Raw genomic sequence first — 26,975 nt, 5'->3', positions numbered from 1 at the left:
TTTTTTTTCGTTTCGGTTGGTTTTTTTTTTTCTCTTTCTTTTTTTTTTTTTTTCATTTTTTTTTTTTAATTCCTTTCTTCTTCCTTTTTTTTTTTTCGTTTCGGTTGGTTTTTTTTTTTCTCTTTCTTTTTTTTTTTTTTTCATTTTTTTTTTTTAATTCCTTTCTTCTTCCTTTCTTTTCTTTCCGTTCGGTTAGTTTGTTTTGCTCTCATTCTTGTTTCATTTTCTATAGTTTAATGGCAAGTATTTCCATTAGAATTTTTTTAATTGATGCTGTGTTTGTAACATTTTTTTTAATTATTATTTTTATATATATCTTCTTTCCCCACCTTTCCCTTTTTCCACACTATATATAAATATATATATATAAAAAATCTTTTCTTCTTTTGTCATTCAATCAAATTCCAACCAAGAGCCAGTCAAATCCACCACAGTCTCGCGCTGAGCTAGGAAAAAAGTTCTCGTAATGACATGAAAGTGGAGAATACAGTCCCCCAGGCCGTAAGTTCAAATCAACTCGAAGTTGAAAGTGTGACATGATGGCGTCATGTAACAAGCTAAGAATTGGTTGCATGACATGCCGTCAAGTTTCGTGCAGGTGCCGTGATTGAAGCATTTTTCTTGGATGTTGTATCAGTTGATGATTGGCCAGTCATGATCACATGTGCCTTTTTTGACTTTGTGCTGCCACAATTTTTTGCTGTGCTCATTTTCGTTTCGTTTTTGGTGCTTGCAGTGGTTTCTTTATTTGTCGTTTGATTTCTCGTCAGCGTTTTATGCTTCTTTAGATGTCACATAGAAGGAAAAAAAAAAGATGGATTCCTAATTCTTTAGAAAAAAAAATGGGATTGTTATAACTACAGATAATTTGGAAAAAAAATAGAGAGAAAAAATGTGTGGTTAATTTTTTGCACTGGAAATCTTGTGATTTTTTTTTTTTTCCGGAGAATTGGGGCCTTTTTCAATTGACACCTTTTTTTTCCCCCTTAGGATATTTCAAATCACCTTATAAAAATTAAAAAAAAAAATAACAAAACCAAAACCAAAACCAAACCAAACCCAAACCAAAACCAAAAAGAGTAATGATAGTAACAGTAGTTTGAAAACTATAGCAATCAAAAAAAAAAGCAACCCCAAGAAAAGCCTCATTGTATGTCTTTTCAAGAATTCCTAATTCTAAGGTGCCGTATTGCAGCAACTCCAGCAAAAATTATTTGCTTAGAGGGAGGGAGGGATTGAGTGGGAAAAAACCCCATCCAGATCAAAAAGCAAAATGCATCTTTTTGTTTACAACTGAAAAAGGGTCCTTGACGAGTGTTTTTTATTTTTTTATTATATTATTATTTTTGGTGTTGTAATTGTTTAGACTGCTGTGTACGGTTTGCTGTTTGTTGAACCAACAGTGTGAAAACCTGCCAGCATGGATTGATATTCCGCATGACACTTTTCCACCAGAGTGGACCTTTTGCAGTTTCTAAGTTTCTTGATGTAATAAATCACCGAGTGTATAAGAAGAACCTGCTTGCTAGAAGGAGATAAGAGCTAATCCTTAATGATTAAGCATCCTACTTAAATGTCAAGCCTAGTCGGATCATGATTATTTTTTTTAAATAATTTTTTTTTATTTAAGAAATGTTAGCTTTACATTTTTTTTTTTCAAAAATAAGTTTATTCCAACAGCCTTTTTTATTTAACCTCCTATAAATTGCCTGTTCAAAGTCCTACTTTCTGACATTCACAAAGGAGTAGATGTTATTGGCAGCTACGTCTCCACAGAAAGCTCATACACTGTCATAGATGGCACCCCATTAAAATATAGAACTACACTTTCTTGATGCCTTTCACACTCAAAAGCCTGCCAAGCAAGATTGTGATCTGGCATTGTAAAGTGGCACTTAAAAATAACTAAAATGCCGCTATCTGCACATACGTAGTGATACAGATTTACACAGACATGTCCTAATATTATTTTGATTTATTATTACTGCTATTAGGAACAATTGTGTTTTTCTTTATCATGATCGTGACTACCTTGCTCACTTTGGGTTTGATCCGGTTCCCACTGAAGTCAAGGGGAATCTTTCTGCTGATGCTAAGTGGGAGCAGAATCAGAGCCAATGCCTCCAAAATCAAAACACCAAAGCAGAAGCCCCATCCTGTCCCAATTGAAGGGAGAAGAAAACACCCATTACTTTCAACAGGAGCAGGATTGGGCCCAAAAGAACAGGCTTGATTTTAATTTCATTTTCATTTTTAGGTCTTTTTTCCCTCCCCGTCTCAAATATTTCCCCCACACCTTCCCTACTTCCCCCTCCCCTTTTTGATTTAATTTGCAATGATCTTCTTCATTTTTTAGGGCAGCAGCTGAATGGGCCACATTTAGGAAAAAAAAAAAAAAAAAGTATATATATATTAAAAAAAAAATCGTGAACTGTTGGATTACACCTTTGACATATCAGCAAATATCAGTCAAGCTGAAGACTTCAGACCTATTCTCTCTTTGATTGTTTAGACTGTAACATTTCTTCAAGAAAAGTATCACATCTGCTGACTTCGAAGGACATGCGCTTGAAAACAAACAAACACATAAGTAAAATCAGAACAGGAGGAAGATTCAACCGGGATTTCTGAAGAGACACTGATATCACCACAGCGGCTTTTCTTCAAACAGGAGATGCAAACCTGGATTCTGGCAAAGGAGTGCCTGTTTGCCACCAAGGATGCGGTTACCATGCGAGAACCCGTGGTAACAGTCACTGAGCATCTTTATCTGTCATTCCTTAGCTATATAGGGACCAAAGGACAAAACTTTTTACCGCAGACTTGTAGCTGTATGTAAAATATGGAAGTTCTTTCCTTTTCTCTGAGCTGTTCCTAAAACAGTTTTTGAGAGCGATTATATGAAATATGTAAAATTAAAAAAAAAAAAATCAAATGCTTAAATGCTTTTAAAACGGCAAGATAATAGTTCTTTGATACTTTGGGAGGTTCTTTGGTTATACATTAATTAGAGTCTATGAAGCTTTCATATGGTTTTCTGTATAATACGCAAGGATTGCGTTGTTAAAGGCAGGTAAGATGGATATCTATGAAAAGCAAAAAAAAAGTAAATAAATAAATACATAAATAAGTACATAAAAAGGCATAGAAAAAGAGAAAGGAAAGATGGTTGATATTAAATGGAAAACAAAAAGGTTTGTAAATGCTTCTAACTCTCCCCATTTAAAATCCTAATAGTTGTACAGAATTTAAAAAAAGAAAGTTTAAAATACCTATATAATAGAAAAAATTAGACAACATAAAAATAAAAAAAAAAAAACAAAAAAAAGCAAAAAAAAAATAATACTACATAGAAGTTAGCGTTAATGCTAAAAACAAAGATGTTGTAGAACTGTAATTTTTGTAGAGTTTAGATTGAGCATAAATTCCTACTCTCTGCCAATTGCTGTTGGATGCTGTTATTTATCGAGGAAAAAAAGGAGAAAAATGGCTATTTTGGCAGCTTTTTTAACTGCAAGCATTCCAGCTATTAAAAAATAAACAAGACAAGACTCAATTCTGTAGACAATGCAAATGGGAAAAAAAAACAGCTGTCTTTTTATCAGACGTTAGTTCTATCTTGAACAACAAAACACAGCTAAACGCTTCATGTCTTCATGATCTGCTGTCCGCAAAATTCCCATCATCCTATGCTTCAGTAGCTTCCATATTTGCTCTAGAAACCTTCAGGGCAAGGGATTAGCCTAGTACCTTAATCTTAAAAAACAAAAAAAGAAAAAAAAAACCAAAAAATCTTTAAAAAAAGCTTAAAAAAAAAAAACATAAAAATAAACTAAAGAAACAATCTCTTTGAAGAATTTCTGAAACTGTTTACAAGGAATTTTGAAAAACAGGGGGATGTTTAAAAAAAAAAAGATGCTGGCTCTGTTTTCTGTAAATAAATTTGCATATTTTGTAGGACTTTTAATTGTAATGATAGAGAAAAAACAAGGAAAACTATTTAATGAAAGCACGATATTTATCTTTGGTAAATGACTTTAGAGCAGTTAAAAATAAGACATTGCTTTAAAAAATCTGACTCAGAAAAAACAATGAATTATTTAAGAACACATATATTTTAAAGTATATCATATTTATTATAATTTATTTTCACAGTCTTAAAACTTGATTTACATCATTCTCACACTTGTTTGCATCGATTGAGCAGTGTGATAATTGTTTTTTGATTATTTATTTGGTTTTACTCTTGTTTAATATTCTTGTTTCTTTCTCTTTGTATTTTTTATCTCAATCTTGAATTTTTTTCTTTTTTTTCTTTTTCCTTTCTTTTTTTTTGTTTCTGTTTTTGTTTTTGTTTTTTTAATGTTAATTTTGATTATATATTGGGCCGAACCGTGCAGTCCTTACTCTTCCAAAACTCTCATGGGGATATAACGAGCATTTTGCCAGAGTAAGGACTGAAGCAAACTGAGCCCACAGCTAGGAAGTACAGATGTGTAACGCAGCTGCAGTTCCATACAACTGCTCTTTCACTCTCAATTCCCTAAAACTCCTTGTAATCTTCTGTAATTATTGAATGACGCTTTCCAGCTTAGCCCTAAAAAAAGCACAGTTTAAAAAAAAAAAAAAAAAAAAAAGCCGTGTTCTTTACTTCTTGATGGCTTCCCTTAATGTGTTTGCTTTGAGAACAAAATGAATCTATTTCGACTCTTTCATTAATATACATTGTTTGAGTATCAGAACAAATCCCTTTGTTATATAAAACGTATCTCATTGGATTGAATTAATGACACTGTTTCATTTAATGTCTGCTTGATATTCCAGTGTGGTTTACCTTAAACCTAGTAGGTTAGAAGATCAAATAATGGTACATACAAATTAGAGTCATTGTAGCTCCCATTTGAAGCCTGTTGTTTGATTTCACGCTCATGGTTTTTTCATGCTGATAAGTATAGAGGCCAAAGCTCGGGACATTGCTCCTTTTGCTGCTTTGGGAAAACCTTGTGAAATTCAGCAATCTCCAGAGATGAGGCTCAATTTCTTCCTGAGCATGCCTCACATCTTGCCTTTTGAACGGTTATTTTTTCCCCCTGAAATGGCTGTAGCAGATCAGCTGAGCTGGGGCTCGGGTTGAAACCAGGAGCCTTTGCATTTTCTTCCTGATTCTTGCAGCCGCATCTGGATTTGGACAAGTTGCACCAGCTAAATCCACCTCTAAATGGGACTAATGGTGCTTGTCCATAACTTGCAGTCCACAGACGGAAGGAGTTCTATTAGTACAAACTCCTATTATTAATACTAAGAGTATTAATACTCAAACTGCCACATTTTTTTTATGTCTGTTCAGGGCAATAGAAACAAATGAAATATAAATCAGATGATGAATACAAGGAGGGAACATGGTCAGTATTTGCCTTTCATCCAAAGGTAAAGGCAAATACAGAACAGCACATACACCAATCCCATCTCTGCCTTTGGACAGAGAAGATGCTCTGTAGAGGGCTGAGCAGGCTAAAGATGTGCAAACTGATCTCAAACATCACTGAGATAGAACCAGGTCTCCAGTAAGAAGAGGTTGCTGTGCCAAAGGCTATTCAGCATCCTGTTCTGAGCTCCAGGGATGAAGAGGACAAACAGAGACTCAACCTCTTACCTGGGCCAGGTTGAGAACTAAGGTGGGGGTGGAGGGCTGAGGGAAGGTGAAGATCTCTACTTGAAGGGGGAAAGCCCCACAACAAACAAGAAAGACTCAATTTCCCAAAGTGGCATAGCAAGGGGAGCACTAAGCAAAGGGAGCAAGTACTGCCTAAATCCCTCCCCACTACTCAGGCCACCTTCCCCACCCTACTTTGTGACCTTCAAGCTCCCCAGAGCTCTCCCCTACCCTCCCTGAGGTAGAAGCTGTGTCTCTGCAGTGTGAGGTACATCCTCATGTACCTGCAAGAACATGGCCATGTTGTCTGAGCAGGATGGGCTGCATCCCTGGGGCATCCAGCTGGGGACACTTCTGGCCAATGAGAAAGAGTTGGGGGCTGTTGACTGACGATTGTAAGACAAAATTTCAGAATCTTGTTTCAGGTACCTGCAATAAACAGGAGATAAAATATCCAGTGTTGGAGAGCAACCAGCTCCCAAGAGGAGACCAGAAAACACTATTAAAGCTGCCTCTGTGGCTTACATCAGTACCCCTAAAAATATTTGACTTTGCAGAGACACTATTGGGGTTCCTGAATTGGGGAATCCAGATATGAGGATCAGCAGGGACAACCAGTGACACAGGAGGGACCACGCCTGGCCCTGACCTTTCTCCCAGCACATCCCCACGCATTACATGCCAGCTCAAAGGCTGGTCAGATCTCCAAGTTCACTCCCCAATAAAGAGGGAGGCACCACAAGAGGAGTCAGCCCACTGGAGGGTCATTTACAACGGTGTGCTGGGGAATAAAGCACTGCTGTGACCTCATTGCTGCCTAAACTAAGTGATGGGTACTTCACATACTCAGCTCCCTGGTTATGGTAGAGACACAGACTGAAACAGAATGGGCTGAAGCACAAATGTAGACGTGGCCTTATGGTTGATAAAGGCACCCCTCTGTGGGCTGTACAGATACACCATCCCTGACTTAACATTTAAGTACTTGCCTTACGGAGACTCCATGCTTCTCTCCAAAGGAAGTCCACCCATTTACACTGCAGGTGCTGTAAAGCAAAACAAACTGCAGCATGATCCTGTTTCAGCATGGGACTGTGTTGCTGGGGCAGGCAATTAGCAAAACAAACACCCCCATCTGAAGCAATGAAAATGAAGAAAGAGGCCAAGTCAACTTGAGAGCCTGTAGCTGCCTGTCTGTGTGCACCAGCATGCAGCAGCATCAGATCAGGAACACTCTATTACAGAGGTTCAAAAGCCACTGGATATTTGATGCTGGCTTCTCTCTCTTATTTGTAGCTGCTAAATCACATTACATGAAACTAAAGGTTTTTTTAAAGGTCAAACATCCATCCTTTGCCAATGTGCTCCTTGGCACCACTGTTATTATAGTAAACTGCAATCCCATCCTCATGAGTAGCTGAGGGCAACCTTTGGTACAAGAACAGGGCATGGTTTGCTGCCATTCTTTATGGAGTCCCATGGAGACACTGCTACTAATAATCACATTTTTGTGTCTCTAAGAAAGCAGTACATCCCTTCCTGGAGTCACTTTTCCATATCAGTGTTTCTTGATGTAGCCACTGAGACACTCCTCCTTTGCACACAAGAGGAAACAATTCCTTTTCCCACTTCCATCACATCCCTACTCCAGGCAGATGTCCATTACAAAATTTTCTTTTATTAGAAGATGAAATGGACTTCGAACAAGGCTACAAGAGCTCTGCCTGTTTCCCTTTGTAACAAACACTGAAATAACATTTGGAAATGTTCTTGCAAATCAAGCTGAGGACTTTTCCACCTTCAATATTCCAGATTCCAACAGCACATTTCTCCCAGATCCAGGTATGACCCGTGAGCAATGACCATCCCATGGGTCTAGAACCATGTGAGGTATTTGTGTTTGTGGTCCCAGGGATATCTCACACATCACAGGGGTTTGGCAGACGGGGAAACACGTCACCGATTGCTCCAGAGCAATGTGCCAACCCTGCCCAAGCAGCTTGTGCAAGCTTTTGCACTGCCCCACTTGAAGAAGGAAGCTGCTGATGCTGTTTCCTAGTAATGTCCCTTAGCAAACTTAATTTGAAAACACCTGACTTCTCCTGGCCACTCCAGAGCTGATGAAATGGGAATAGGCCACAGTCTCAAGGTAGCCAAATATTGATTCTGGAAATGCCTTTTGGAATAGCACTGCTGTCCTACTTGCTGAGGAAATCGGTTTTTGAAACAGGTTTCAATTGCACAGCTTCTCTTTCACTACAAACACATCCCCAAAAAAAACACTCAGAAGGTTCCAAATCAGAGCCTTTGTGTTTCATTTATTAAGGGTACGAGGTCACTCTGATGCCTCATAGAGCCATGGAATTTTTTGAGTTGGGAAGAACCTTTAAAGGTCATCAAGTGCAACCCCCCTGCAGTGAGCAGGAGATCAACTGGACCAGCTTGCTCAGAACCTCATCTCTTTGCCCACTTGCTCTCAACATTTTATAAGCTCTTGTTAGCGCCCACCCAACCTTAAACCTTCCCCACATCACTGCTGAGGAACCTGTATAACGACACTCCTGGGAAGCAACCAATTCTGGTGGCAAAAAACCACTTTGGTATCAAACACCCTCTCACCACGGCACTCATAAACCACCCTGAATTCTGGGTCTCCATCTGGTAAGTTCTGAGCTTGGCGTGGAGCACCTCAAACGAGCACGGACCAGGGAAGGTGGTTCCTTGCACACATACGGGTAAGATGCCCTTCTCCTGGGAGCAGCAGCCTCACAGGGTGCAGTGCATTCACATGAGATATGACAAGAGCAGGTTCAGACTCTTCCCTTGTCCAGATGGAAGCTGAGATTTGCCCCCTGAGACTCCCATGACACAGAAGATGGCCCTGATTATACAATCAGGGCAGTCCAGGGAGGTATTCACAACTCCTCCCGTTGACCTGCCTCATCTTGTTTAAAAGGGTGGAAATAAAAATGGAATTGGGGGACAAGTGACTCCATAACATCTCCTAGGATACCCAGGCTCCTAACATCACTCCCATGAACGTGATGTACATAGTACAGGACACCTCACTGGAAGAAAGGGACACCAACTCTCCCGTTGGTACCCCCTGGTCTGCTCCTCCTGGCAGTTTCCTGGGGTGTAACCTTTGCTGGGTTGCAGTTATTGCTTTCAGCTCTTAAGAAGAGATACAAACACTCAGTTTGCAGTCAGCTGGTGAGTGGGCGGGTTAACTCTCCCCAGAGGGGAGCCACAGCATGACATCCCAAAAATGGGTGCCTCTCCTTGGAGAGACAGAGGCCCTAAACTCCTCCTCACACTTTGAGCCAGAGAAGATCATGTGGTTGTTTTTTTTTTTCCATACACAGCCCAGAAAATGCAATTGCCTAATTCAGTGTGGTGAGTCCTACCAGAGAGCAAAACACCCACAAATTAGGCATCATGACTGTGATGCCTCCTTTGTGAGTCCCTCCTACAGAGGGTAAGAGAGACGATTCCGCTTCAGTGAGCTACAGAACAGGCTCCAAAACTGAAACAGTTGAACGAAGGAATATTGTACACAGATCCTCCTACCAACTCCTACAAGAAAAGATTGCCTTCTTTCAGCTAGAACAAAGAGCTATTAAGTGAGACAATGGGCCTAGGAGCATTGGTGAACCATCTGTCATCAAGTGTTAGACACTAGCAATGTCTTTCTTAGCCAAGCCAAAAGAAGCCCCCAGCCACTGTTACAATGGCATATAAGCACAGATGAAAAGTGTCAGCCCAATTTTGCGTTGTTTTAACTCCCTCCACTCAGTGTGTTCTGTTACTGCTGCTTCCTGTAGCAGCCCCAGAGCAGGCTGGACTACATGAATTTCTCTCAATAATCATCAAATTACACTTTGCATCACATTTGACACAAGTACACTGCAGTTGGCTCTGGGGACAAGGTTTGTTTTGTTGGGGAACCAGGAAACTGATAATAAAGAGACACATGCCCCTCTGGACCCAACTCTCCTAACCTCAAGGGACAGTTATCCAGAACACCTGTATTTGCATTGCAAAGCCCAAATGCTGAAGACAAAGAGGGTCTGAGTCCCTGTGCATAACTCTGATAGCTGATAAGCAGCAAGCAGCCCAGTTTAGGGTAAGACAAGAAACATGAGATAAGACTGATTCACACAAAAGCCTGAGGAGAGCAGGCTGGCCCTAAGTGTGGGACATTATTAGCCTCCTCTGCCCAGTCTGAGCATCCCACTCAGGAGGTGGCTCAGCGGGTGAATGTCAAAATTCCTGTTCTGATGACGGTATTGTACAGAGCAGTCCAAGCCAAAACAAGATAAAGAGCTAGAGAGCTACCTGTCTCTGCAGATTACGCTCTGTAGTTTAAGCAGGAGTTGTCCTTTATCTGGCTTATTTATACCTTTCAGTTTCCAGCCCAAAAGCCTGATCTTAAAGCTTTACTAAGTAAATATTTTCTCTCCTTGACTACCAAGCTTTTGCAGGGCTGGGAGGGAGCTGAGTTTGAGTGAAATACTGGACATTTAAGGTGTTTTATTTTTCTAGAAGTAGGGAAGCCACATAAAGCAACACATTTTCCTGAAAGCCTTACAGTCCAAATCCAGTTTAATCAGAGACTGGGGAATTTTTCCTTCCACGAAGAGACGGATACCACCAAATGCCAAATTTTAGGATCAGTTTTGATACATCAGATTTAAAAGAGCACTCCTGCCCCACAAATTGCAAATGGTGAAGAACAGCAGACAGAGGTCTGCAGCTTGTGCTGGAGGACAAACTTGGCCTGCCTGGACCTCGTTTTTCTTCTATCCAGGTCACCATGGAAGCTACTTGCTGTCAGCTGCTCAGCAAGCCTTCCCATGTGGAATCTGCAGTGGTCCTGGATCAGAGGGGTTTCTATCACTGCTCATGAGCCCAGGTGGTGCTTTTGTTGCACTTTTAGCTGGGGACCCACAAATAAGTGAGATGCCACCTCTCGGGGGTTCCTCCTCCAGGGCCTGAGCTTGCGGAGCCGCCTTGTCTGTCCCACAGGTGACGGACGGATGGTCACGGCCAAGCATTACACCTGGCTAAATTAGGAAACAGTTTCCGTGCAGATGGAAACCAGTAAATCTCAGCTGGGAGGTAGCAACTGAGAGAAGCCAAGTGAAGCGGGAAGTAAAACAGATTAGCCATGGTTTGTACTCACCATTTGAAACAGCCTCAGAGAGTGCACACATGGTCAGGCGCTGCATGCTGAGGAGAAGCGCGGGTGTTTGTGTGCGCCAGCGCTCTACCCTGAGCTGAGCAGCAGCAGCTTCCAGCCAACAAAGAGGTGTGTTAAGGCAAAGAGACCATAGGTTCACACAGAAAGCAGGCTCCAGGGCTGTCAATCCAGCTTCTCTCACGCTCTGGAAATGTAAATTCAAAGGCAAATATAGAACAGTTCAATAGAACAAAACTGAAGTTCGAGCCAGAGGGGCAGTTATTGGTCAGTGTCAGATGGCAAGAACAAAAATGATGTGGAACAGAGGCTTTGAGGTCTTCAGCCATTTCACTGCACGACTAAACTGTACAGATATGTGACAGATATGGAGACTAAGTAGGTGTGACTGTGGCATGCATCACTGCACATGCTAAATAGATAACAAGGCTCTTATATGACCTGCCCTGGTCACTGTGAAGTGGTACAATCTTCATGGTAACTGGCAATGCAAATTAAGAGGGAATTCTGCTCCAGAAGATTTTCCAGTGCTGGTCCTTTGTACAGCTCCTCCCATGTTTTTTCCAAGTGGGGTTGTCAAAAGCATTCAGCAATGGCCTCTTTTCTTCAGCAAAATAAGTTAATAGGAACATTTACAACTGTTTTCAGTTAACACCTTACAAAAGTCAACAAGAAATTGCAATTTTAGTGTGTCAAAGGAGCCAGAATATCCTGTCCCAACATGCCCATCTTTTACTCAATAAAAACCACAATTGGTGTGACAAGTTGTAATAGACAAACAGCTATGCTCTGTCATTCTTCTGTGTGAAAACACCTTTAGCCCCTTGCTTTATCAGGCCTAAAGTCATTTCTTAGGCAATAAGATCAACAGAAACCTCTGCATTTTTCTTCCAACAGTTAAATTATTTATGAGCTTTGAAAATAATCCCACTTTGTCTTCTAACCCCAGTTTTGCATATATACGTGTCGACCCCTGTGAATTCTTCAGCTAAAATATGCATTCATTACAAAACCATTTCAGGGTATTTTTTCTCTCCACTTTATCTACTTGTTTGAATATGTTGTAAACTTGATTAATGTTGCCTTCTAATCTCTTTCTTTCTAGAGAGAACACCTGGAGCTCTTTTAACCTACCTCAAATAAAAAATAAAACCCAAGAGACAAACAACCCAAGTGGCAATGTCACACTTTCACAACCCTTTCCTTTCCCTGGTCATCCCTTGCTCCTCTCCTAAGAGGGTGGACACACGGGCAAAACTTGTGTCAGTGAACCTACAGAGCCATGGGTTTCTTCTAAAGTCCCCTTTCTTATACTCCTGGTAACCTGCTTACTTTTAAGCCTCAGACTGGAATAGTTTGGGGAGATTTATGACAGCAATTCTTCTGGTTCCTTTCACAATGTGTTTTCCGCTATTCTCATCTATCGCTCTGCCAACATGCATCATTTATTTAATACCAGTCACTAGACACATTAAGCTTTTCTTTTCTTTTTTTTTTTTTTTTTTGGAGGACATTTCCTCCCATACCTGGAGAAATCGTGCAGGTAAATAACGTCTGAGCCAACAGTCTTGGACCTGCCTTTTCTGCCTGAATCCAAAGCTTTCCATGGGTATCAATCATCCTCGAACTAGGATTCTTCTCATTTTAATTATGCTAATATCGCCATAATTTCATTCTCGTTAACAGCAATTGAGTTTCAGTCTCTGCAGATGGTGGAGCTGGACAGTTACCAAGCCACATGCCATCTTGAGAGGAGGTTATGGACCAGTGCTTAGCCTGTGGCTGTGCTACTCAGCACCGTTTCTGGGTTGCATCACTTCACGTTACCCATTTGTGACATGACATATGTCTTCGCCTCATACTGGTTTTGAGATTTACAAAGGACATTTTTTTAAAAATAAAGAAGAGTCCATTGCCCAGCTAGCTCGTTCTTGTTACAATACAGCTTTGCCTGACTTGATAATTTCAGGTGAAGGCTGTAGAGGAATTATGCTAGTGATTTAAAGTGGCTACAAAGAGGACAGACACTCTCCCTTCACAAGGAGCCATAGGATGAAGACAAGGGAGAACAAGCACAAGTTGCACTGGGAGAAGTTTCTTCTCAGTTTAAGAAAGACATTTTTTACAGTGAAAACTGTCAATCACTGGAACAACCTCCCCAGTGATGCAGTAGAGTCCACATTGCTGGGGGTTTCCAAGACACAATTGTATTGCATTGGGTGCTAGATAATCTCATCTAAGATGCCTTTCCCATAAAAATTTGGACCAGGTGGTCCTTCTAGGTCCAACATGGGTTCTTTCATGATTCTGTGGTTCTGTGATTGCTGTAGATGTGCATAGATCTATGGGTATGTTACTGCAATAGACACCAGCCCTCTGAACCACTCCAACAGAGCAGGTGTAGAACCCAAATGATGGCAGTGCAGATGGGAAGGACCTCTGTGGTTTTCTCATCCAGTCTCCTACTCAAAGCTGGTCTGCCTTCTGGCCATGTCCCTCATTATTCTCATGAAATAAAGCTATCAGAGGCTACAAAAAGTCGATACAGCATAAACCAAACCGCACCAGTCCTTCAGGAAGGGCCTGACATTGTGTCTGCAAGTGTGAAGAGTGATTTTACATGGATTTGATGTCTGGCTTTTTTGTTTAATCTGAGTGCAGAGTCTGGTAAGGCCGACAGAAATTATGAGGGACTATTGCAGCCTTCTGGGCTGGAGAACATATTAAAATCTCTTCAGGAGGTTATATCTGACCAGCTTCTTATGCTACTTATGTTGCCTCCTCCTACTCCATTTGACAGCAGACCTCTCGGATAATCCAGTAAAACACAGATGGCAGCTGCACAGCTGAGGTAAACATGAAATGGTCTCTGTGACAGCCCAGAAGAGTCATTGTTTTCCCATTCCTAAATCAGATGGTGATCTAGGATCCCAGCCAGACCTATCTTCCCCCAGGCATTAAAAGCACACAAGAAATGAAGAGGTACCACCGTTGGAAGGGTGAGAAACAGTTTCACTCAGATTTTGTGTAGCAGTAGGTCTTCTGCTGATACTTTTAGGGTATATTTTTAATCCATGGCAAGGACTTTAATTTTCTTTAATTATTTCATACATTGGTGGAGATTTAATTAAAATATGAGAGAGAGTCACTTTTTAAGGGCAAAAGGTTTTGAATTCTCCTTGCTGATCAGGATCGCAACAGTATTTATGCTGATGGCCACAAAGGGCATTTCTGACTCCAATTCCATTTCCAGAAAACATTAACGTTGCCTCACGGTGCATTATTTGAATCAGTGCACGTCGCCAGGGGTTGAATAAGACAGTTTCTCCACACTCCACGACAGAGTACCGACACTTCCTAAATTATGCTGTTAAATACTGTAGTATGGCTATAAAATACAATGAAGGCCCATGGAAAGATGCCAGCCCCTTTCTGAGAGAGAGAGCTCTTTTTGGAACCCTGCCTGTGGCCTGTAATTTTCACTTCCTCCCACTACAGTGTGAAGTGACATGAAAGGACTTGTAAAGTCAAGTCCAGGAGGCTGGTGGGGATTTGAAGGAGTAAAGATAAAGTTAGAACATTGATAGCATTTGACCTACTTGAACTTTGTGGGGAAAGAGGGAAGGAACCAAATCTCCCACATATCTCCAAAGCAGACCTCACCAAAAAAAAAAAAAAAAGATATAAATTAATTTCAGCCTGAAAAATCTACATTTTTCAGCCCAGATGGGGCCAAAACATTCAAAGTGTAGAAACTTTTAATGGAGAAAACTGTTCAATCAAAAGCAGCAACCTTCCAGAAAAGTTGCCATCTAGCAAGATATTTCAGTATTTCATGGGAAATGGCATTCGGTGAAGGAAAAGAAACACTGGCAGAGGTTGGAAGCATGTCTTACACAAACTAGGTCTTCTGTCAGATACTGCAGGAATTCACATGGACCCTGACACACGAACACTATAAAAAATCCTTTAAGTCCAGCAGGCTCAAAATTAAATGTGGGGTTTTTTCCCCAGTAAATACTAAGCAGATGGAGGACAGAGGAGGAGTCAAGACAGACTTGTCTTTCTGAGGAATATTTCAGCAGCAAAGATTTGCCCTTCTCCAGTGGTCATAATCTGTCTTGTCACACTCTATGGGTGCCTAAAACCCTTCACTGCAGGAACACAGACAAACTGGTGGTGCCTGACCCACAAAGCTTGAAAAAGGAACTGAGGTACGACAACAATAAAAACAATAGATGTCAACTGTTCCAATCAACAGAGAAAAACCTTGAGACAGTGCCTGACAGACAACAGACACAATATTCTGCCCTCCTGTTTGCTACCACAATTTTACAGTGGGTGCACTAGAACTAACAATCAGAGGAACAGAATAATGAGGTGGAGATGGGTGAGCAAAACTGCACAGGAATTTTTGTCTGCCTAGGTCCACAGATCATATTAATGTATTTCTTACATTCTTGCATCTGTAAATTTATACTCAAATCCAGCCAACCACTCAGTTTAAAATGTGTGTCCTTAGTTGTCTTGGGTGTAAACTTTCAGCAGATGGTCAAAACCAGAAAGCAGTAGCATTTCCTTCGTGACAGTGTTTAAAGGGAGAAAAACTTGGATGTACCCAAAACACCCTGTATTCATTTTCTGGTCCTGGTGTTAGCTGGAGGTAATTCTTTGTTACACACCGTCTCCAGAGCAGACCAAGCTTGAGGCATGATCTTCAAATTCATTAAAAATTCAGAACAGCTCTGGTGGCTGCAGAAACCCTTCACATGGTTCCTAGGGAAAACTCCTGTCAGCAAAGCTCAGAGCTACCTTATTCCAGCCAAGCTACTTCTTAAAACTCTGTCCAGTCCAGGCACATGTGGACAGTGATTGCCAGAACTACTTCTTAGGGAAAAGGATTTGAAAGGAGCTATTAAACCCATGGATACAGGGTAGCCTGGAGAGGTCCTGCCCAGCCCCTCCTGCCATTACTATGGAGGGAAGCACCCCTAGAAAGCTCTTTGCTTAAGTGTCAGGAAGCCCGACACTCACAAAACACGCACATACCACGCAGGGGAACACCACCAGCTTCCAGAGAGTGCAGGCTCTGATGAGCAAACTTGAAATGCAGGAAATAGCATTAAGGAAGATGTTAAGCCTTGTCACCCGAAATAAAGTTTATGTCAAAGAAAATCCCCCGTGGTAGCAGCATAGGAGTCACTTTCTTTCCCACCCTTTAGCTTCTTCCTCATCTCCACTGCACTTTTGGAGCAAAATTCTCAGTGCAGTTAGTCACAGCAGTTCAGCTGGGGACAGGAATGAGTATCAGGAGAGGAACAAAATACACAGAAGGATTCCTTTTACATTTTCAGAGACACAGACTGTATTTTCCCCTTTCCCTCAGGCTCCGTCACGTCACTTTCAACTCCTACAAGTAGTGCTTGGAGAGCAAAGAACGTGGGGGAGAGGTGTGAGAAAGCTGAGCCGTTCGCCTGCAGGAGAACTGGGATTCAGGGCACTGGCAGATGAGCTCTGCAAACATTGCCATGGTGTCCTCAGGTCCTGCCATGTGCTCCTGCATCCTCAGCCCCTGCCATGGGCACATCAAGAGGGGATGGAGGAAAGTCCTGGAGTGTTGATCAAGGAAAATCAATGAGATGACAGACTTCCAGAGATAGGCAGAGGTTTCCCTCTCTGCTGCAGAATGAAGGGTTGGTAATAAATTGCTGGGGATAAATGGCAGCACCTTCCCCACTGCTGCTGTCTCCTTGAGCAAGTGTTGGACCATGAAAGTGAGGGCAGAAAGAGGGATTTTGTGAACAACTACGGCCTCTCTGATGGCACGAATCAAAACCACTCCCCCGCACCAGCTGTCTCTAGACAGGACCGGTCTTGGTCCATGGTTTCTCTGGCTGTAAGAGGTCATTTGTTTCTCTACCTTATACTTTCCAACTCAACAAATTTCTTTTCAAATTAAAGCCTTTCTTTCACCTCCTTCTCCCCACTATAAATATATGAGAAACAAACACCAATCAACCCAACAACTCTCCACATAAATCCTATTGTCTTGGGTTTCTTGACAAATACAGGTTAGTGTTTCTTTATCCCTCACCTTTCTCCTCTCCACAAACTCTAAACCAGACTTTCTGCCAACACTCAGCTCTTGAGTCTTCTCCATGAAGCACCTCAGGACGAGTCACTGTGCTGAAGCTGGGGCAGGGGAACTCTGCCTGAGGAGAGTGCACAAGAGAGGGAATGGGCATCTGCCCAGGACACTGCGGTGTGGTCTGTCTGTAGATATTGTTTTACTTCATTGCAAGCACTGCTTCAAACACTGTCACAGTGGAAATGGTCCCATCTATCTTTCAATGCAAGCATCTGAGCCAGAGGTCATCACCATTTGGGTCAGCAGAGGTCCAGTCAACAGATCTGATTGCATCATCTGATTGCACACACAAAACCTGTGACAAAGAGCAGAACTGAGCTCCAAATCCCAAACCCTTGTTTCCTCCTTGAGTGCTGCAGCCATGAGGCTGCTCCTTTCTGCTCTTCTTGGCTGCAGGCTGAGATGCAATATTGAACTGCCCATCTGAACCCACCCCTTCTCAGAGGATTTGACACCAGGGCAGCCCATGCAGTGTGAAACTGCAACCAAGCACTTCCCTCTACTTGCCAGAGTTGGCAGTAAAGCAGACGTAGTCAGAACACAGAGCACACACGAGTAAGAGGGAGTAAGCCCACAGAGGAAAGGAGGTCCATGCCCCTGGTACTGAGGGCTTAACAGAGTTGCTCAGGGTCCAAGTGGATGTAGTCAACAGTTTTGGATCCCCTACCGAAATTCAAACTGAGCTTACAGATCTCACTGGCACAGAGGACAGAAGCAGAGGAATACTTTCGCTGGGACTAGACCTAAGTTCTGGGCAGTGAATTAAGGAAACACCTGAACTCCTGCCCAGCCAGATGGGAGGGTCAGGTGTTTTTCAAGGCTTCAGAGAGACTTCTTTTACTGAAGCTGTCAGACAGGGTCTTAAAAATAACACCCTCTCAGATGGCTGGCTAGCAAATGCCACTGGCCCCACCAGGGCACTAGCCACCTAAAATACAGATGCAAGGCTGATGCCTAAGCCAGGCAGACCTGTTAATGCTCAGCTTTTGCATTTCAACCTCTAGAGAAGCCCCTGCTGTGGTTAAATATATGGGGCAGCAGAGCATGGCAGCAGAGCTAAAGCCCATAGATCATGAAGTTAAATATTCTACTGTGGGCTAAAAGTGAGCGTGCACAGTTTCAGCCCATGTGTTGGTTGAAGTTATGAGCACACGAGAAAGGGGGATTTATAATGAGAATGGCAATTCAACCTCAATTATAGTGCACGACTGTCTGCACACTATAAACTGAAGGTTTAATAATGAGGCAAGTAGGCTGAAGGAGAGAATTTCATTGTGTCTGTTTCACAGCCTGGAATTCTTACTAAATTCATCAGATTACTTGAGTTCTCCTGACAACTGTAGCAGTATAACTAATTTTAAAGTGGTTTATTGTATATTAAGACTGCAACAGAAGATACAGGCAGAGAAAACCTCATAGCAAAAGAGAACTCCAGATTGAGGACTATAATGTATATGAGGTTTGAAAGAAGTAAGTGCTAAAAGATGTAGACAGCAGTTTTTCAGGGTCCTTAACCTTGATGAATAAATGAATAAAATCCCTTAAAAAATTGCAGTGTTTCTTTCAAGTGGTTTCCAGCATGTTAATGATCAAGAGAAGCTGAGAAAATTGCTGGGAAAGGAGATGACTTTCCTCAATATGCTTTTACCACAGAGACTATGAGACAGACATGAATTGTAAGCAAATAATACGCAAAATATGACAGAGAGAGAAGAACAGAGGCTCTTTAGCTGTCCATAATGCATTTGCATACAGATGTGTTGAGTGCAAGACTTTGTGATGCTGCCAAATCAAAGCTTTAATGGAGATTTGGAGCCTTCCAATTCTTCCATATTCAGGTACTTAGACAAGGCTTTCCTGTATCATATTTGTTTACCTTACTAAGCCAAAAGAAAAAGATTGAAAAGGGACCCAGAGAATACACAGAAGCCTTTATCCACCACCATAAGCATCCCACTCCAGTTAATAATGAATGCCAAAGGGACCTGAGTTGCCCATCCCTATCATTTCTATCATCAAAGCCTCCTAGGTATTGCAGAAAAAGCTAAAGGCACAGCAGTAGCATACAGTACAGAAAAGGGGCATCTCCCCACCTCCTGCCAGACAGGAAGGGAATGTGATGTTGGTGTCCTGGCACAGCCTTACCTGAGGGGACTGAGGGAAGGGAGTAACTGAGAGAGGGAGCATCAGGCACTGATGGGCAACTTGTCTGCTAAAAATGTCCCAGATTTTACAAGCTGTAAAACAGCAAATGAGAAAGGGGTGCTGAAAACTGAAATTTTGAAGGTATCATCTCCAGCAATGTTTTCACCCCTCAATTTTACTGTCTGACAGTGCTGGAAGACAATGCTCTTGCCTCTCCCTGTCTTTGAACTCTCCCCAGCACCTACATCACCCACACACCCCTTTTCTCTCCTGGCCCCACCAACCTCCAGCTAATAATGTTGCTGATTAGATCTTTCATCATTTTTATTGTTATCCACCCGCAGATTAATAAAACAGCGCTCCGGCTGTTTCTGGCTGACCACATTCCCTAATTTATCATAAAGGCTTCGCCTGAAATACTTCTGTGTGACATGTGGGGAGAGCTGCAGCCCCTCCCAGCCAAGCACAGCTGCGAGAGAGCCCAGCACCAGGGTCCGCAGCAGTGCCGCCTGTGCTCTCCCCTCACAGAGCGCAAGTTAACGCGCCGCAGCCAAGCTGCTAAAGCAAAATTACCAGGGATTGGCACCGGAGCCACAGAGGTGGAAAAATGGGGAGTTAACTCCAGCTCACTGGAGCACACTGCTTCATACCTGTACTGTCTCTTAATATGAGGGAATATGCTTTTAAAGCACTCAACGTTTTCTGTTTAAAGACAGTAATTGCAAGGGTGACTTAACATGGCCTCAGGGACTATCCTGCAAGAATTGGAAGGCTTGATCCCTTAAAAGTCAAGCTGTGGGAATCATGAAACCTGCATTGGAATTCCTACACATATACATTTTCTCCTTCTTGTCCCCTCCCATCCTCTGCCATTCTCTTTACCCTCCCATCCTCTGCCATATCCCTTCCCTTCCCCTTTTCCCTTCCTCCTTTTTAGGGTGCCAGTTTAAACTCTGTAGAAACTAAAAGCTCAAACGTCTTGAAGTCCAAAGGAGGATTTAAGCTCACAAACTCAGAAACAATTCTGTCAAAATTACACAGAGTTCTATTAAACTAATGGCCTCATCCATTTACTTGGAGCACATGACATTGACAAGGTGAAGGTGGGTTTGTCTTTGTGTGGCCAGTGTTATACTGGGAGCAACTTTGACCTATTCATTGTTTTACAACACAAAGAAAGGAAGAACTTCTGTCAGGTAGACATTTCTGGAGGATTTTTCCCGTTTTGAGCTGAACAACACGAAGAATTTTCAGGTTACCAACAGAGGAAAGGAAACCAAAGAGGTAAACAACCTTTTATTAAATAAAAAAGTGGAAAATTTCAATAGAACTGATAATGTTTCATATAAAGATTCCATTTAATGAAAAGAAGTCCATCTTCTGATGAGAAATATTTTCAAGGGATACATTTCAGTCAGGGCTGTCAGCTGTTACCTGCCTTTCAATCAGTGACTGGTGCCCTAGCTCACATCCCCCTGCTAGATGCTGTGCAAAGACACAATAAAGCAATCTTTGGCTTATAGAGCTGGAGTCTCATTTTGGGAAGAGCTGAGTGTAACAAGTAGCAGGGTGAAGGTGCAATAGCAAGATCACACAGATACGACAGTCACCACAAGAGAACAACCCAAGGGCAGAGCATGGTTCGAAAACAGCTGCCCCACAGCCAAGTATGCCTTGGCTGACTCCATCAAGGTAACTCAAAAACATTCTGCTCACTTGGATCAGTTTCTGGTGTTATACATTTCTTCCTTCTCAATTTCATTTTCTGCTGTTCCTTTGTCCCCTCCTCATTTTCAGCTGAACCACCCAAAACAAGACTTTCTGCGAGCTGAAGAACCAAGACTGGTCTCCCATGACTCAATGCACTGTCCTTTTGTGTGTGTGTGTGTATGTGTTTATGTGTTTGTCTTTCTTTGTTTTACGGAATTCTGTGCTATGACAGGATAGTACTTGTGAATGCCGGGAGCAGTTCAGAGGACACCCTTCCTCCATGGAGATGCCTTTTTTCACAAAACATACAGGAGCTTAATAACTTTGAGATTTCTTTCTCCTCTACCTAAACCTTCCTCAAGGGAGTTAAAAGGGCATTAGAGGGGCACCAACCAGCAGAATGGCACATGCAGTACAATTCCATCAACCCTTCCATCCTTAAGAAGCCAGACCTCCATGACATATATCCCCTCCTCCTTCTGCCTGATAGTTCAAGCATCCTGCCTGGTTGCCTCTAGGCCTGAGTTATCCTATATCCTACGTCAGTCTCACCTCTTCCTCCCTTCCCCTCTGCCCCCACAAAAGCCACCTGAGACAGGAAATAGCAGTTAAAGAGATTACCAGGAGGTGGTTTTTGGAACAGGTATCTAAGCAACAAGTCCCTCATGAACAAGAGACACTTCGCCTGACCAAGTCCAAAGGAAACCTGACAAAGTCAGCCTAAAATGGACCAAATGCAGCTTTGCTTTGCTTCCCCAGTCAAGGGAGGACATGGGTCTAATTTGCAGCTCACAGCCCAGCAGTGACAGATGCTGCCTGGAACTGAAGGAGAAATGATGATGCAGGGCCGTTCCCTTCGAGACGCCGCACTGTCACCATGGAGGCAGACAGCGTGCTCTCAACAAGTTTATCTGCAAAGTAACATGAAAATTCCTCACAGCAGGAGAGATTTGACGGGACGTGCCTAGCACAGCTTTATAAAAAGGTTTCTTCAAATGTTTCCAAATCCCATGGATCTTTTTCTTGCTTTATCATCCTTTTCAACATCCTTCTTTCTCTTGCTTTTTCTCTTTTTTAAGGCCTTCACAAGGCACGTTTATCAACATCAAAGCACATTCTCTTACAGTTCATTTTTTTTTCCCTCTGAATCCACACTTGCAAAGTCCAAACTACTCTTTCTCCCCACACCCACTGTCTTCACAAAGAGTAAAACTTGCCTCTGTGCATGAAATCTCCTTCAAAGTCTGGGCAGTATTGAGATCCTTATGCAGGAACTGAGATGCTTTACACACAAGTGAATTCCTCTGAGACAGATCATTTGTTTTTGATGCTCCTGTAGACCCCACTGTGCCCAGGCTAAATTTTGATGACGGTCCCATCTCTGAATTTTTCCTATCTCCCAAAGCAAATCTGAGGTGCACAGTGGATTATATTTATAAGCTGCATTCAAGATGCTCAGCCCAGACAAACAAGGGCTCTAGCTCCTTGCTGTTGTCACCAGAGAGATGATGAAGGCTTGGACTTGTGGCCACCACACTGTCCTGTAGGTATCCTGAGCTCAGGCTACCTGCAGGTCATCTCTGCCAAAAGGGTAATTAATTATCGAGTCCTTTCAGACCAGTTTCCTTACCAATCTGGTGTTTTCTTCCCACATAGCCCTCAGGTTCCCTCAAGTGACAGTTACTCCAGGAATATGTATCTACACATCTGACATGAAGGCAAACTTGGACCCAAGGACAGGATCTTCATGACCCAAGGACAGGATCTTCATCCCCCAACCTTTCTCCTCTGTCCTTCTTACAGCACATGGCTTGGCTTTGTCACTCCAGTGTCTTCATCCCAGGAAAACAGGTTTCTCCTCCTGCCATTCTCACCTAGCAGAGTCTTACATCTCCTCTCCTTGGCACCAGCACTGCTGTGGGGACAGACTGGGCACAGGGGCAGCTTCAGATCAGCTTTCTCCACCTTTTGGCAAATTTCATTTGGCAGTTAGCCATGGGAAAGATGGAAACTGAGTTAAAGGATGTGTAGTCACTCCTCAGTGTGTAAAGGGCTGTGTGCGTTGGGGTGGCGATGGGAGAAGAGAAGGTGAAAGGGGAGTTGGAACTGTGAAGTTTGAAGGTGAAAAAAGTCTTTATATCTGGATTAGTGGAGTCCTGGGGCCTTCAAAAATAGTTAAAATTCCCTTTTTTGAGTAATGGAGAAGTAGTTTGCATTGATCTTAAGAATTTGCTTATAGTTTTCCCTGGAGTTCAATGTACTGGGGAGTGCAAAGCTGACACAGCTCAAAAGTTTTATGAACCTCAGGTAACAGCGTGAAAGGAAATTTTAATAAATATTACATTTATTTAAATTTAATTTTTTTCCTTGTTAATAATAAAAGCCAACCTTGGTCTTCTGGGCTTTTCTCATATGCCTGCTTAATACAGCAGCCAAATCGTGGAATTATTTATATTTTAACTTCATTTTCAGTAAATCGTCAATCATTCACCTTTCAAAAGCATTAAATTCAGAGACGAACAGCAGGGGAGAGGGAGACTGAAAAATAAATATTGACTTTCAGGGGTTTGTTTTGGGTTTTTTTAAAAACAAGGTTAGAAATAGAAGCTGTTGTGGGTGATGAGTAAAAGCACAAAAAAGGGAAAAGACATTTGTGCCTATAGATTTCTCCCCATCATAGACCTGCAAATCTATTTCTTCTTTGTTTGCAGGAAACTAAAGCAGTACCTATGGGTAGTGGTCCTTGCTGGCTTAAAGAAGTATTTGGCTGAAAATCTGGGGTCTGGTCATCACTGGGTGAATGATCTTCCTTACGGAGGGGACCTGGTACTAGCCATGGATTACTGGTATTGTCAGCAACAGCTGAGATCCAAGGAAAACCCAGGCAAAAGAGGCATGACAGGACTGAGAAATCCACCAGCACTGCAATACGCAATATTGCAATACACTCATGCTATGTGAAGATGCCAAGGATTCTTCCTTTTAAGTAGCCCAATCAATGCCTAAAGACAATGACAGCCTCTTGTCCCCTGAGACAGAAAGACTACAACCAGCCAGCTGCCTCTTGGGTGCTCCAGTACCTTTCTGTAGGGTTCTTGCCCTTTTGCAAATGGCAGCACCTCTTCAATCCATCTGTGACATCCACCCTCTCACCTGCTACTCCCCCTACCGAGTCACCAGAAATCCCAGCCTGTACAGGCTAAACTACATGAGAGAGGCTAAACACGGCCTGTCAGATCTTGGACATCACAGGGCATAGTACCCCAGTGAGTCACCTGACAGGCTGGGTTCAACTACGGTCGCATAGCCTTGATTCAAAGACCCCAGTAGGTGAAATCTCTACCAAAACCTTTGGAAATTCGTTCCTAGAGACACTGACCAACAAAACAGGTGCCTGGATCCCTGCTCACATCTACTTGTGTTCAGCTTGTGGGCACTGGTCTGTCTTGTGCCTTTCTTTCTCTTTGAGATCTAAGAGTCCTCTGTAGCAGGTGCACACACACAGGAACTCACCACTTGAGCTTGTTGATGAGCTAAGCAAATTGCTCTCTTGGAAGCATTTTCTCCAGCCCAGATTTCTGTGGGCTTCTGCATCCTCTCCAATTTCTTGTTTTCCCTAACAACCCACATGTCCCCAAACTGGAGATGGCTTTCTCTTATCTGATCCCTTCTGAGGTAGAATTAGTCCTGTCCTTTCACCAGTCTCCTTCAAGCTGACATCAGCTGGTCCCACCACCACACTGAGTACAGGTCCACATGAAGAACCTTCCTTTAGGACCTTTCAATCTCCTTCAGAGTCACTGCCTTCCAGAAGGAGTCTGCACACTGGGACTGGCCAGCTGGAAAGTAGCTTGGAGAAAAGGACCTGACAGTCCTCGTGAACACCAAGTTGATCCTGAGCCATCAACGTGCCCTTGTCACAGACAAGGCCAGCAGGCTCCTGGGCTGCATTAGGCAGAACTTTGCCAGCAGATGGAGGGAGGAGATCCTTCTCCTCTACTCAGCACTGGTGAGCCACATCTGGAGTGCTGTGTCCAGCTCTGGGCTCCCCAGTGCACAAGTCCAGTAAAGGGCCACAAAAACAATGAATGAACTGGGGCATCTGATGTGTGAGCGAAGCCTAAGAGCTACCACTGGCCAGTGTGTTGAAGAGAAGAAGATCTTAAAAAGATCTTACCTATATGTATACATATGTGATGGGAGCAAGCAATAAAGACAGATCCAGATTCTTCTCCGTGGTGTCCGCAAAAGACCAAGAAGCATAAACTGAAACATAGGAATTTCCATTTAAATTTAATAAAAAATCTTTTTTTAAACTGTGATGATCCTAAAATCCTGCAACAAGTTGCCAGAGAGGTTATAGAGTCTCCATCCTTGGACGTATTCCAAATGCAACTGGATGTGGTCCTGAGCAACCTGTTCTGGTTGACCCTATTCTGAGCAGAAGGGGTTGGAGTGGATGACCTCCAAAGATGCCATCCAACCTCAGCTGCTCCTGTGATGCTGATGTTCACCACTCCATAGCTTCAACTTATCTTCTTGGTTCCTATTCTGCCTTCTAATTTACCACTGTGAAAATGTATGTTCTATGTGCCTGGACTGCTGATGTCCTTTGCACATATTCTCAAGCCATATCAACCAATCCTCAAAACTTCAGGTTATTTGTACAATTTACCCAGCAGCATTGTTTTTATTTATTTCTAGACCATTGATGGAAACATTAAATTGCATCTAAGCTACGACTTGCTTCTCAGGAATGCCATAGGAAAGTGCTCATTAAACAGATTTCCTCCTCTTAATTTCTGTCCAAGATCTGTCACCTACCCCTCACCAATCTATCAAATATCAGCAATACAAAAGAATTCTAGAATAGATTTCCAGTCCATATAGTCTTTATGTCCTTTCTCTACCCATTAACAGCAACAGACACCTAGGAAACAGCTGCAAGAACTGCAACACATGCAAGCCCCCACATATTCTCCCTGCTTCTGACAGCTGGATGTTTAGGAGCAGAGACAGCAACCAAACCCTTGTGTCCTATGGTCAGCAGTGGACTTGAATTATTGAATTACTGGACTTCTTCTTAACCTATTTGCATGTCAGCTGTTCACTTGCACAATCAGTTCTCTAACAGGATTGTATGGCCCAAGAAAAACTACCTCCTATTTTTTGTTTTAAACTTGTGTGGTGTTTTCACTGGATGTCCTCTCCTCTCTGCCATATGGGGGTGGTTTTGCTGTCTTCACGTAATCTGTAGCACTCCAGATTTCATAGCCTTCCACTCAGGTCACCTTGCTGAGATTTGTCAATCACCTTGTGACAGACTTATTTCCAGGGAAAACCTTCTATCCTTCCCACTGCTTCTTCAGAGCTGGTGTTAGACCTCTGCAGAGAGCCAAGCACGGCTTTATCCTTTGCTGCCAGCCCACCACACTGGCTTTGCAGCTCCTGCTATCCTCAAACCACCTCTCTCTGGCTTGCATCCACTTGGGACAACACATACAACACATTTACTAAGGATGCAGGACAAGGAACCTCTCTGGTTCACAAGGAAACAGAGGCTGAAGCCCTTACAATCTTCTGCCCTGTGCTAGAAAAGCATTCTCCTTCCCTGCTGCCCTCCCTAGGCAGGCAGGCAGGCAGGCAGCAGCTCACCATGCGAGCAAGCAAGCGAAAGAGGAAACAAAAATTAAACAGAGGTTAAGGGAATAGGAGAAGAAAAACAGATGACCCCCCGGAGTCTGGGGCTGAGCGGCACGAACAGTTGGAGCCCCTGGAAGCCAACTCATCCATGCACACTGCCCTTGCTGCCTTCCAGTTCCCAGGAGGGGGCCTAATAAATTTTACAAAAGAGCAAACAGCTGAAAAATGCTCGTATTTAAAAATATATTGAGAGAATTTGCATGTTGTTCCCTTTTGTGTGGGGATGGCATTTATACACCCAGCATTTCAGCAGCACCGCATCTCAGAGCACTTTACATAGCAATTAATTACACACTGGTAGTGGAGTGACTGTCTACAGGCAAACTCATCAGCCATTATCCACTCAGCAACATCCAGAGTACAGCTGTGAACATTTGCATTAGCAGAAAGTCATCTCTGCTGCCATTAGCAAGGTG

General features: G+C 42.7%; 1 protein-coding gene across 15 annotated transcripts in view; it reads left to right on the top strand.

Moving 5' to 3' along the window:
* Nucleotides 1-4,637, top strand: part of CELF4 (CUGBP, Elav-like family member 4) — a 703,503-nt gene extending 698,866 nt beyond the window's left edge. For 13 of the 15 annotated variants that reach the window (XM_017819033.1, XM_017819034.1, XM_017819032.1 and 10 more), the window contains one exon: nt 2,357-4,637. The gene's annotated coding sequence lies outside the window, so the exon portion shown is untranslated. Of the gene's footprint in view, nt 1-413; nt 502-2,356 lie in introns of all 15 variants that reach the window. The other 2 variants (XR_001875510.1, XM_017819030.1) reach the window with 2 other exon arrangements.
* Nucleotides 4,638-26,975: the final 22,338 nt, after the last annotated feature.

Source organism: Lepidothrix coronata, unplaced genomic scaffold (genome assembly GCF_001604755.1).
Source record: "Lepidothrix coronata isolate B3197 unplaced genomic scaffold, Lepidothrix_coronata-1.0 Scaffold72, whole genome shotgun sequence".
In the NCBI taxonomy this organism is placed as follows: domain Eukaryota; kingdom Metazoa; phylum Chordata; class Aves; order Passeriformes; family Pipridae; genus Lepidothrix; species Lepidothrix coronata.
Note: the sequence above shows the minus strand (reverse complement) of the source record. Positions and strands in the feature narration are given on the sequence as shown.